The following is a 13,781-nucleotide window of genomic DNA, read 5'->3' as shown; positions in this document are numbered from 1 at the left end:
TCTTAGAAGTGAATCTAAATACGCCCCTGACCAGTGCACGTGCGCGGCTCAGGTGCGAACCATCGACCCGCGGTCGTACTTGAACGATGTACGCTTACCAACGTATGTATTGGCCATCGGGTCCGATTATGAACGGCCAACGTGTGCAATAAACGGTCATACGTCGAACAGTTACCGTAGAAGAGGGTAGTCCGACCATGGCCCTCGAAACCTTTTTTTTTAGCCCTCCTCCGTAGAAAATTTATACTAAAAAAAAAAATCACAATAACTTTGTTACAAAATCGTTACATGATTGTATACCTTTTATGTTTTTCACTCTATGAAACGTAGATATACGTGCAATGAGTAACTTTCAAAACTGCGATTAAATTCAGCTTACCACGTACGTACGTACGTACGTAGGCATCGTGTTTTTTTAGCGGCCACAGTGAATCCGATTTCTTGTGATGGGAGATCGTGGAAGTTATTGTTGTTGTTATAGTCATTGTTGACTTACTTACGATTACTTTTCTTTTTTTTATTTCTTTTTCCTGGTGACCCTTAATGTTTTTATGAGAGTTTAGATTGGCCCGCCAACTACAAAAGGCTAGACCACCCTACCGTAGAAAACGGAATCCGATCGAACGAATTACGTGCGTAATAAAGTTTGCGTTGCTTATCCGTTGAAAACACGTGTGCCCGCGTAAACAATTGGGGAACTGAAGATATCGACGGATACTTCATAGCGGGTAAAAAATAACGTTAACCGTGTACAATGCGTAAAGGGGGAGGGAGAGTGTACAAGGGTCGTTGCCTCTCTCTCTCGTGGCTCTTAAAAAAACTTCCTGTTTAGCGCTGTTGCCCACGTCAAAAACAAAAATAACAAATCATATATATTTACAGGAAAATGTTCGAGAAAAATTTGTTTTATCCTAGTTTGCGCAGCCGATCGTTTGATTCGAGAAAAAGTCGTCCACGAACGATAACCAACTCGTATCGAATTATTAATTAATTTCTAACATTACGAGCATTATGCACGCGTTACCGCGTGTAACCGAACAGCAATCGTAAAACGGTTAGAAACGGTACCGGGATGGTTTCGTAGTCGGCCTGGGTTTTTTTTTTTTCGTCACTCGCAGCCAACACAACAGACGCGCACAGCACTCGTGGACTCGAAGAGCCCGTTCGCGTAAACGGATACGTACGAATTGATTTCCGGGTCATCAAAAGTTATGTACAAGTTGATTCCTAGGTTATTAAACATTTTTTTTTCAATATTTATTCAAATATTTAGCCTATTGGCGTAACCCAAGAAACACCACGAAGAGAATGGCTGACAAGTTACTCAAAAATGTTATTCTTTTTAGTTTCTTTTCTTCATATTTTGAAAATCATTCTATTCTTATTTATTGTATTATATTATATTTAAGATTTATAAAAAAAAAAAAAAAAAAAAAATTATTAGTAAAACTATTTAGTAGGTAAACGATTATTATTAAAAAAATTTAGTTATTAGGTAATTTTTTCTCGTAAATTCGCGCGTGTTTTGGTGAACGTGAGCGCGCGCGTTGTGTGACGGTCGAACTCTTCACGGTCGTTTGATATGCAACAATAGGGAATCAATTAATAATGACTAATAATCGGGGGAATCGATTAATACATAAAGTAGGTATCGGGAATTAACTCACCGCACGCGCGCGCGTATACGTTTGACAACACGTTTTGTACGCGATCGGTCGGAAGTTTCTCCGCACCCGTATTTGCAGTAAATATTTAATAACCATATGAATCGTCGCCGAACAATATTTCGTACGGTTTTCGTCGCCCGCGGTTACGAACACCTGCGCACGGATACGACGCAACGTGTTTGCGTCGCGGGCACGAGCCGCACAGCCTGCCAACTCCACGTACGGTTCCGCGTCCACCGACGACGCGGTTGACGTACGGTGTTTCGTCCAGACTGTAGAGTAATAATACGGTCCAGGCACCGAAAATCCATTCACTCCAGCCGTGTCCGGACGGATTCCGGACGTGTTGTGGCCACCGGACGAGGATCGGAAAGAGAGACGAGCGCGGGCCAACGTCGGAATAATACCGGAAAACGGCCGTTCGCGTCATCAGCAACGACCAATCGTTTTCAATCGTCGAGACGGCCGGACGAACGTTTATAATGTGCGTTCGTCTTGCTTTTCCGTCTCCGGTTCAACTCGGTCGGTGATTTCGCGCGCAGCTCCGGGTTTGGACGGAAAATGTTGATCCGGTCGGAAGACTGCGTCAAAAAATTAAACTTTTTCCAAAAGTCGATATGTAAACTGCGGCGAGAAAAAAATTTAATTTAAATTTAATTTTATTATACGATCTGCCGCAATTCATTTTGTATACCTACGATAATATATATAAATACCTATGTACGTATATATTGTAATTATGTTATTTTGCGTCTTGCGTACAAAACGGTAAGGTAAGTCCAAACGTATTTCTAAGTTTTAACCGAACATATTAAACATCGGTTCCTTTACTTTTGATAATACCACTTAGTTAGGGTGACCATATTTATGAAAGAAAAAAAACGGGACAAATATGTTCTCAAAAAAAAGACAACATTTTTTTTAACTTCAATATTATATGCAATAAAAATAATTTTTAATTAGTTTGATATTTTAATTAAAAATTGATTTTCATTCTATTATTGCTGTGAGATTGAAAAAAAATTACTTAAAATATTCTTTATTTTTATTGAGTTGATTATTTAGAATTATTTGAGTCGATTGTTCATAATTTTCTTCGTTACATTCTTTGACATTATATTTTTTTGATGAACTGATTGATTGCATTTAATAGTTTTGGTTGTGTTAACAATAAATCATAAAAATCATTACAGGAATATTTTTTAAAATTATTTTTAAGAATTATTATTGCTTTGACAATTGGTACGAGAAAACTATTTTTTTCGTCCGTCCATATAATATTTGTGATTGATAATATTATTTCTATTATTGCATAAGTTAATCTGCAAAGGTACAGTAAACGTATATTTCTTTTTAGGCATTTAAAAAAAAAAATACAAGTGATAACACTAATGACTCACAATAATGTTCGATTTTTCGATTAATATACCTAATATACCTATTATACCGAATATCGTTGATTATAAATAGTACTGTACATTAGTAAACTATTCGTATTTAATATCGATTTCTTTAGGAGTCTCACACATGAGTTCGTAGTACATACATATAGGTATACTATATGACATGTCTTATTTTTTTTTTCTTTTGCTCTCGGTTTACAATTTTTATAGAAGTAACGTGATTAAAACGGGACCCTTTTCTAAAAACGGGACAAAAAGCGTCCCATTCAAAGTTTGTCGGGACAACGGGACATAATGATAAAAAAAGGGACAATCCCGTTTTAAACGGGACGTATGGTCATCCTACACTTAGTACCTGCTTACTAGTGTTAGATGTCAGTAAAAGTAGTTAAAAGTTTAACATTTAATTTAACGCGATAAAACTCACAACCAGAACGGCAAACAATTAACAGTATCGAACGGTTTTAAATTCAAATTAAAATAAGAACCGAAAACAAGCGGAGATAAACGTAGCGTAATTAAACGATACACAGGTACATGTTACGTACTGTATAGTGTATATTATATCGTAAATGTATACATCAGATCCATATCGAGCCATTTTTATCCTGAATTAAAATTGAAGCAATGTTCCCCCTAAGTTGTAGGGTTGTCACTCACAGCTTTTAATATGTATAATACGATTCGGAAAAATCTGAAAATTTTTTATTAGGTTTCTAGCAAAATAAGAAATAACATTTCTTAAAATAAGTCAATTATTACTTGATTAATATAATATAATAATAATTAATTATTATTGCGCCCCCAGCTTCAGGCGCCCTAGGCAAGTGTCTCGCTCGTCTTACCCTAATTACGGCTCTGGTATACGTTCGAGCGTCATGTCAAAACCGATATCGCTTATTACCGGGTTTTTCACGACGGATATTTCGGGGAACATCATCTCTAAACCGTTCCTTCCCACGCCCGTTAATATGTAATAATGAATACATTCGGTCGTGGCTGGTTCGAAAAGGCTGTTCGTCACAAGTCTTCGCGTCGTTTCCGCGACTTTCTTTGGGCGCCGCTTTCTTGGTGTCGTGCGGCCGTTTAATCGCACCCTTCCCCTCCACGGTTTTATCGTGTTCGCGTGCCTTGTCACTCCGCTCGTGGGAGCAACTATAGCCCAAATATTGGGAGTGCTGAAATTGCTGAAAATGAAATTGAATGGTATTTCACTATTATTACTATAGATTGTATACATTTGAATAAAAAAAAACTGAAGCACTACATTTGAACTCAGGGGTGCTCAAAACCCTCTTGCGCCGGGGCCAATCTTCGGTTTATCGCACGTGTTAGATACGGTCGCGTGGGCGCAACCGAACCGACGAAGATAACGTACCAGGTATTGGCCATTATATATTTTTTATATATTTATACTGTACCGGTGCGAGTTTTTCGTTATCAATATTATATCGTTGTGGTGTGGCGAACTCAAGCATTTTCAGAAGCAATTATATTTTGTTGATACCCACCCACCCCCCAAAAAACTGTTAGGCGGGCGCCTCTCGATTACCTACATCGCCACGCCACTGGTTGCAAGCTCGATATTGTTATATCCTTGATTGTTAAAAGGAACCGGCGAGAACTTTTGAGGGCCTCGGGGCCGATCGGTTTCAGACTCCCTTTACTTGCATACTAATTTGAACAAGATATATACATACTACTTGTACATACTTTAGTACAACAATAATATTATATTAAAAGCTAAGACGGCGGGGCCTCCCGGACGTACGGCTCCGGGGCTCTAGCCCTCCCTTACCCACCCTCTCGCTGATTGTTATTGATTTACTGTGCGGGCGCCCCGTCGTATTTGTATTTTATATACATTTTCTGTTAATTATTATTGCTATTTCTAATATAATTTATTTGTTGCGTCCTCAACGCTAAACGAGTCGCCGCGGTAGTACAAAATAGATTTCCGCAACTCGTGCGATGATACGTATCTTATCGGTTTCGTCGCGGATCGTATAACGTTAAATTTTTTTCTTGCCGCAGTTTACACATCGGGTTTTGGAAAAATATTAATTTCGCCGCGGCTCACGTACAACCGTTGTGCGTTACCGCGTAGGATTTTATCGGTACGGGTTTCGTCGCGCACGACACTTGTTTGTTCGGTCTGTTGTTACGAGTGACACACGGGTACTACTGGGTTACCTGTGTGACGATAAACGGTAGTGCACCAACCCGGTGTACGACTGATTATTTTAATTTGTTCACGACAACCGTTCGAACCAACGCCTTCGAATCGCTTTTCGTACGCGTCGAACCGGTTTTTGCCGTTCGAAACGATGATATTTTTCTGGCGATTCGTGTTATCCGATCCGCGGGGACACGTTGCGCCGTCATCGTACGTCAACGCGTGTAGATGATATCGCACGAAATCGTTTTTCATGTAGCCCCGAACGCGGTGCACGTGCGCGTGGATCTTTATCGATCACGAAACGGCGATCGCGGACGCGACTGCGGCGACGGACCGTCCGCGGTCGAGATTCACGTGCGTAGGCACAACAGGTGCGTCCCAGGGCGGTGCGCCGGACACAAAAGACGTGTTTTACGCGCGTGCACAATGGCCCGCGATCGTACGCGCGAGGGACGTTGTGCCACGCCGTTGGCCCGGCGATCGCGGGGGAGGGAAGACACGCTTATGTTACGCTCAGTGTTACGCGCGGCGGTCGCTGCACGGTTTTCGCGAGACGTTCCTAACCAAAAAAAACCAAACGTCGTTTTCGACAACGGGACGAACGCCGTGCGACAATCGTTGCGTGCCAGTGTTTTCTTTGTGCGCGCACGATTTCGACACCGCTATTATTAGTACTTTTTTTTTTTTTTGTTATATTTTTCTTTATTTTGCGTACGAATTACAGCATATAAATACGAATAAAATACAAATAAAGATAAATACTCCTATTATAAGCCTAAGCTCGTGGGGTGTAGCAGAGAGTTAACATTACGAGTGTACGTAGAAATATGTATAGAATATAGAAATCCGGATAGGCGCAATCGTGCCAGTTTTCCGACGGTTGCCTCTACTGTTTGGCGCTTCGAAACAGATGGTTTTACTTTTTATATTTAATACGTTTCTCGTACGTGCGTGTTACCGGTCGATGAAAATAAAATGGGATTTGCGTAATGAAAAAAAATTACGACCGTTTAAACGTTAAAGGTTGACAAACCGATAAAAATCACGAAAATCCACTACATTTTTCATAGTTGAAAAACTCATAAAAACTTCAAATTTCGTACTCGAAGCTTGAAAATTGGATACAAGACTTTTTATACAATTTTCTTTTGCGTCTAAAAAAGAATTACTGGAAATTTGCAAAATTGACTGTTAAGCGTTGTAAAATGGATTGTTTAGCGAAATCGGTAAACGATTTTCCATAAAACGATATTCGATATTTAACTAAAGACAATTCACAATTTCGAAATATTTGAACGAAATTTATGCTGTTAAAGGTACATGCAAATTTCGAGTTTCCACAATTTTAGACGCCTTTCTTTGTAATGAAAGCCAGAACATTAAAAATTCAACATACTTTTTTATGAAATTTGTTTTCTACCATGTTTAGTAATATAAACTGATTCACCCAACCTCTTTCACTGAGAATCGTTTTTTAAAGAGCAATGTTACATTGGTTTCAAATGTAAAACATCGATAAAGTTATACCATCCCTGTATATAGTAGTAGTCCCCCGACCTAAGAGTTTTGCCTTTTTTTATTATAATTTTGTCAAAAAAAAAAAAAATCCTTATTAGATTGTATTATTAACTTGTTCTTGCATCATTTTGTACACGTCATAAAATGCAATTAAAAATTCAGAAGAAAAAACAACTGTTTGATAGCTCATTTCAAACGTATACATATTATTACTACAAAAAAAAAACGCCGATTGATCATTAACAAAAGAACAAAGCAACCGACGCGAAAAAATAAACTGTGTACATGTTGCTCGGATATCCACTGGTTGCGTGTAATATTCGCGTCAATGTTTGTAATTAATTAAAAACTCTAATCAAATTGATTGAATTTTGGCCACGAGTAGAGCATATAATAAATTCAATAAATTGATTTCAAAATGTCATACTGATTGTGTGTTTGTAGTATTGATTGTAAAAGGTGATGTCCACGACAAACGACAAAATTCTAACTGTTGTACACATATCATTATTTATTTATTCATATATATCTATTCAAAAACCCATTTATATACTTATTATTTTATTTCTGTTGCTTTATAGTGTGTTAGTATATTATAGCTGATGTAATATGCAAAATAAAAAAAAATAAAAATTATTTATTTAAAAACAAAAAACATTAAACAAAATACCTTTTCCGGTGCTACTTTGGTTTATTTAACCGATACGGTTCACTCCATAGTCAACTGTTCTAACAAGAGTTATGTTAAAAACTATTTAAATGACCATAATTCCAAAGAAACAACTAAATCGATTTATTTTTCAGCTGCTACTCGTTTAGTGAGAATTCCCACCGATTCAACATTTTCTTGTTGCTATTATGTATAAATGTTATAATTTATGAATAGTGTATTACAAAAAACTATATCGGTCAATGTATCAAAAAACAATAAAATATACTCAGTTTATTACTAAATTGGTGCACAACTCTTATTGGTAGCATTTTTAAACAGAAAAATAAACAGTATCATCGATGAATTAAATTTACTATCGAAAACAATATAGGTACTTGTAGAACTTAACACTTTACAACAGAAAATAAGCATTATTATCATTACTTTATTGATCGTTAAAAAAAGTACGAATTTTTACTATAATGTAAACAATGAAATATTCACTGTTCACAAAAATAATTACTAATTTATATCGAAATGGAAATTAAAAAATTATCTTTGTGCTAAGTGCAAATGCAAAGTTTGTATATATTAAACGTATAATATATTCATATAGAGCCGACCAAGATAATCGAAGTACAATAATTACAATAATAATGAATTCCATCCAGACAGTAATAGTATTTTAATTGCACATTATCTTATGCATCAACGCATAAAATATGTAAATTTATTTATTGGTTATTGTTGTATGTATTTTACTGGGCTATTGTCATTAATAATTACAACAATTATAATGTAAAATCGATGAAATTATTTTAACATCAATCTCGTAAAGTTTATTGGACGTGTAATAATGATCGTAGCTTGCGATAAATTATTCCAGATGAACTCCACGAATTCTGGCGCAGCACGGAAATGAAGTATTGTTTGCAAATCATGGTCTAAAGGTGCTACATAAGCAACACGTGTGCACTCGCAAAATATATTAAAATAACGTGATGATTTTGTCACGTTGACAATTTAAATCAATCGCAATCATGTATTTTAGAGTGAGTAGACACTTTGATGAATCCATTCCAATGTCAATTTTAATCACGTTCGATTATTGTGATTATTAAACTCAACACGCGCGACCGATGTTAATATTTGTTTGCGGACGCAGTACGCCATTACATTACTTGTTGTATAAAACATTAGAGGTTGAAAATATTTTTAAACATTTTATGCTTTTATACATATATGAAACATATATGTATCATACATGGATCTAGTGTTCAACTAGGAAATTAAAAATTATTTATTCACAAACATTGCTGATTGCACTTTAATGGTATGCAAGATTATAGATCTGAAATATATTCAAAATAAAAAAAAAAATAAATTAAATGCAGTGTCCTCACAGCTTTCGAGGATTTTTTTAAAATGTAAATTTAACGACACAAGAGCCTGACGTAATATAATCATCACGCCGGAAGCGCGTACACTATACAAGATACGGACATTACAACACCTTTATAATAATCATAACTTATAAGCGGTAAATACGTACACGGAATGCATAACTTATTAATGCATATTTATGCACAACGCCATAACATGTATTATTACACAACGAGACGGAATTACGTGGGTTATCAAGAGCAGTCGTTGGACTTTACTCGTCGTTGAATTTTGATAAAAATTCCTTTTAAACAGATTATGTTATTATCCCGAACCACTGCACGTTGCAGCGGGCTGCGACGGATCGATGTAGAAAAATTAATCGTCTCCCGAGAATATACCGGTGATGAAATATTTAAATGATATTAAATTAAAATTATTTTTTTATTTTTTTCTCCTTATACCACACTATTTCATCAATTTTATTGTGTACGTTAAAAAAAATGTGTACACATCTGACACAAAATAAGTGAACTAAGTGATTGAAAAATAAGTGTGTCTTGAAATTGGAGAGCAATATGATTTACATTGTCGCATACGGTTAATGACGGTTCTCGTGCACCGGGCATATATTGTATAAAAAATAAAATTATTTGTTGGAACATTTAAATGCTGAGTCCAAAAGAAATTTATCGTACTTTTTTTTATAACCTCAAGTCCTTATACACAAAGCAACAATTTTTAGTTATTTTGCCAGAAATGTTTTACGTTGAAAGTAAACAATTGCTCGCAATATAATTTAATACTTTTAGAGATGCCACCGAAAAATTCTACTAATTACGTATTTCAATCGAAAATATATATTACACTGAACTCAATTTCTCAGCCATAGAATTGTGACGTAAAACTTTTATTGGGTAGTTTTCTACTCGAAAAAAATGTTTACAGAAAAATAAATACCACGGTAAAACCAATACTTTCGTCACTTCGTTCGTGTGACGTATAACAATGTAAAATGTAATTATTTCATATTTTTAAGTAATATCATAACATTATACGGAAGAACGATTCGTTATCGGAAAAAAAATGAAACCGTTTCCGTGAGACCAATTGACGAAATATGTAATGAGAATAATGCTTGGAAGTGGGCACCTACCAATTAAAATGTCTGCGTTACTCAGATTAATGGATTAAATAATAATAAATAGTTTATTAGTGTGTTTTGTGTATCCACGGAAACGAACCACTAAGTGTATGGACTATAGGTACGTAATAGTAGGTATATTATATTACATACGTGTGTAAACAAATCGTTATTGCCATGATCGATAGAAAAAAAAAAACAGCAAAAATAATTATATAAATATTATAAATTATTATATAAATAAGTATTCTATAGTAATTAGTTAAAAGAGTTTAGCACTTTAACAAATTAAAAAAATCGCTGTGGAACTAAAAGAGTTTTTACAACTATGCGTTAGAATTTAGCACACACGTAATAAGAAACGTATATAAGAAAATTAATTTTTGTAGAGAAATGTTATATTAATCTATTTCCTATTTCAACATGAATATACGGTTAGATTATTGATATTGCTTAACACTACAGTATATAATGCACTCGAAAGTTTTCAGCAGCGTAAAAGCGCTAGACCCTGAATGCTCTTAACACCATCACTATATGGATGTCTTAGATTCGTTTTGAACAAATGTAACTTTTTGTATAGGTCTATACTACAGTTATCTCGACAAATTAGATTTGATCAAATATTTAACTTCCGAGAATATCAAAACTTATTTTAAGAATAACGGAGAATATATACAGAATAAGATGAAATATTTGGTCATACACAATATCCTCAAATTTACCTTACTTCAAGAACAGTTTTTTTTAAATGTATTCTAACTATGACTTGTTATATTAACACTGTTATAATACAAGTTTAATATTAGCCAAACTTAATTAACCTTATTAATAATAATGATGTTTTTCCAAAAGGTGTAAGTAATAGAAACATAATTGTATCAAATACTATCAAGTTTTATACAGTTTTAAAAGCATTGCTCATGATAATTTTTATCCAAATAATACCAATATCATATTTATTTATTTACATTCCTTATTAATTAAAATCTTATCTACAATGGTACTTTTTCGGCTTCGTGGTCTATAAGAAAATAATAGACATCGGATTTTTCCTTGTCACTCAATTAAGTCGATTTTCTTATTACCTATCTGTAAAATATCGTATGCAATCGCTTTCGTCTGTAAGTCGGGAAGACCTTGTTGGACTGACTTTCTATGTTATTAACAAACTTAATAAATTATAAACGTATTTCTCAAACGGTATTTTTCGTTTTCCAAACCTAATTTACTTGTTTTCGGATTAGTTGATAAATATAATTTCTAACTTGTATGTTCGGGAAACGAGCATTTGAACGATGGACAACCGGTTTAGTGACTTACACGATCAATTAACTTAAGTAACTGATTAAAATATATCACACATGTGGCCTCTACCAATTACCAATATTTCTTCAGTTACTATACAACCGATGACATATTGCAGTAGATTCACGGTGGTCGCTGCGTGTTTGCGATTTTTATATTGCATTTAGTGCAGGGAACACGCCAAGGGTACGTGCCAAGTCTCCAACCTATTAAATCCGTAATAATTACTATTTTGCATTTATTCACCCAGTCCGTCATCCTATGAATAATCTTATGTGTGCTTGAATTGTCTTTGTTCAGTGCCAGCAAGTGACAATAGTCTGGAAGTGAGAGGTTGTATCCAGACAGTGAATTTCCGTTGAGCACATGGGGTCCGAAAGTTGGGATTTTCACCATCGACACCGTCTTCAAATGGAGCAACTTCCGCACGAACAATACACAGGTCAATTATTACTATTATTTTTACTATTATTGTTTTTACTATTGCCCATCAGAGGCGGCTTGAACATTTACATCTTACCGGGGCAGATTAATTTAAGCCACCCCCGCCTATCCCGAAAAAATTGTTCTGACTTTACTCTATTTACATTCAAACTGCTTTAACATTAAAAACGTTGATCATTTAATCGTCAATATTTTGTCGTGGATTTCCGTAGCCGCAGAGGGTTTACACTCCACTAGTTATTAAAAAAATAATGAAAACGGTCGATTAATAATTAAAAAATAAAATATTACGAAAAATATACGAGTTTATACGTCTACGTGTAATCTGTCGAAAATCGTTTGATTTTAATTTATCGTTTACCGCGATACAAATTGTGTATGAATAACATGTATAACATAAATAATACATCATACGCATTACAGTATTCAAACACTCAGCACATCTCCCTGTGAAGTAACCATCCTGAGTAGCACATACAAATGACCGTATATATAATTGGTTCCCGCGGGGCGCGCGTATACACCATATTCTCAATATTCTTATTAGCGATTCCTTCCGAGGATTACGATTGTCTACTTAGGCACCAGTGCCGACCCTAGAGGGCCACCGGGCCCCACAAATCAATTACGAATATCACTTTATCTATAAATAAAAATAATATACGAGTATTTATAAATAATATGTATCGTAGTAGTATACGCGAATCGCAACTCGTGTGGTCGTGTGGTTTTCTCAGGAAACGGGTCGGTTATTGACGAAAATTAAGACGGTACCAATTACGCGTAGCTTTGAAGTATTGTGCGCTCGTGCACTTGTAAAATCGTATGTCGTCGACGACGGTTCGAAATATAGTTATAGTAAGCCGAAAACCAAACCGCTAGGGACAACGTCTTCAACCGAAACCTCTACCCGGGCGGTGCACTCTCGGTTTGATCGTACGCGTTCCCTCCAAAACTCCGTTACCCTCAATCGATTTTCAACGTAGCACCCACCCCTTTCGTATCCCGTACGGTGGACGCGCGCGAATTACACACCACCGACTCGGATCCGTCAGCGGCGGTGGACCGCGAGAACGCGAAAGGGACCGTGCAAGTCCACCGTAAAACGTCCACGGGGACAATACGCGCATCCGTAACGTGACGCGCGTGCACACGTTATCGTTAATGCGTACGCGTCGCGCACGGTCCGCGGTTAAATGGCGCGGAACGGAATCTCGTATACCGGTAATCGTAATAATGGTAATAAAAACGGCGCGCGGCTGCGGCGGCGGTGCAGGCGCGTTCGGCACACATTACACGGGAGTCGCGCGCGCACGCGCGTTATCGCAAAAACGCGCGTTCTCCGCGTACACGTACGGTTCTTGTGCACGTACACGCGCGCCCCCGCCCGCCGGCGCTACGCTCGCGCACCCGACATCTGCACGCGCGTGTTATATTATTATTAGTAAATAACGGCGGCGGCGCGTGCTGTGTTCTGTTGCACGCACGCACGCACCGACAACGTGTACGTGCGTACACGTATTATATCTGCCACCGCACGCACGCGCACGTATCGCCGGCGGCCCGGTGGTGTGCCGCCGTCGCCGGTATTGTTCCCTGGACGGCGGCGCGTCGTCGGCGCAGCAGCAGCAGCAGCAGCAGCAGCAGCAGCAGATGTTCCGGGGTTGATGTGTGTACGTACCTATACGGCGGGACGACGCACCGGCACAGCAGCACACGACAACCGCCACCTCCCCCCCCCCCTCGTCCCTCTCACGCGCTCGGTCCCTTCTTCCGTCAGTCACCTGCGCGCGCGCGCTCGCGTTAAGGGTGCTCTCGGGCGAGCGGTGCGCGCGCGCGCAGTGATTGAATTATTCGGGTTTCGCGCACACATGCCGTGTTCGCATTCATGAAAGGGGGCACCCCTCGAGCGCAGACGTCGTCCCCCCCGCGCCCACCCCCGGCGTGTCGTCGTCGTCGTCGTCGTCGTCGCCGCGGCCGCGGTGTAAATTCCGTTCGCGTACGGTGCCCCTTCCGACCACCCCTCGCCGCCACCTCACGCCGCGGGTACCTTACCGTTTACGAGCGCGCGCGTGCGTACACA

This window comes from Sipha flava, unplaced genomic scaffold (genome assembly GCF_003268045.1).
Source record: "Sipha flava isolate LNK unplaced genomic scaffold, YSA_version1 127_pilon_pilon, whole genome shotgun sequence".
In the NCBI taxonomy this organism is placed as follows: Eukaryota; Metazoa; Arthropoda; class Insecta; order Hemiptera; family Aphididae; genus Sipha; species Sipha flava.
This window is presented reverse-complemented; position numbering follows the sequence as displayed.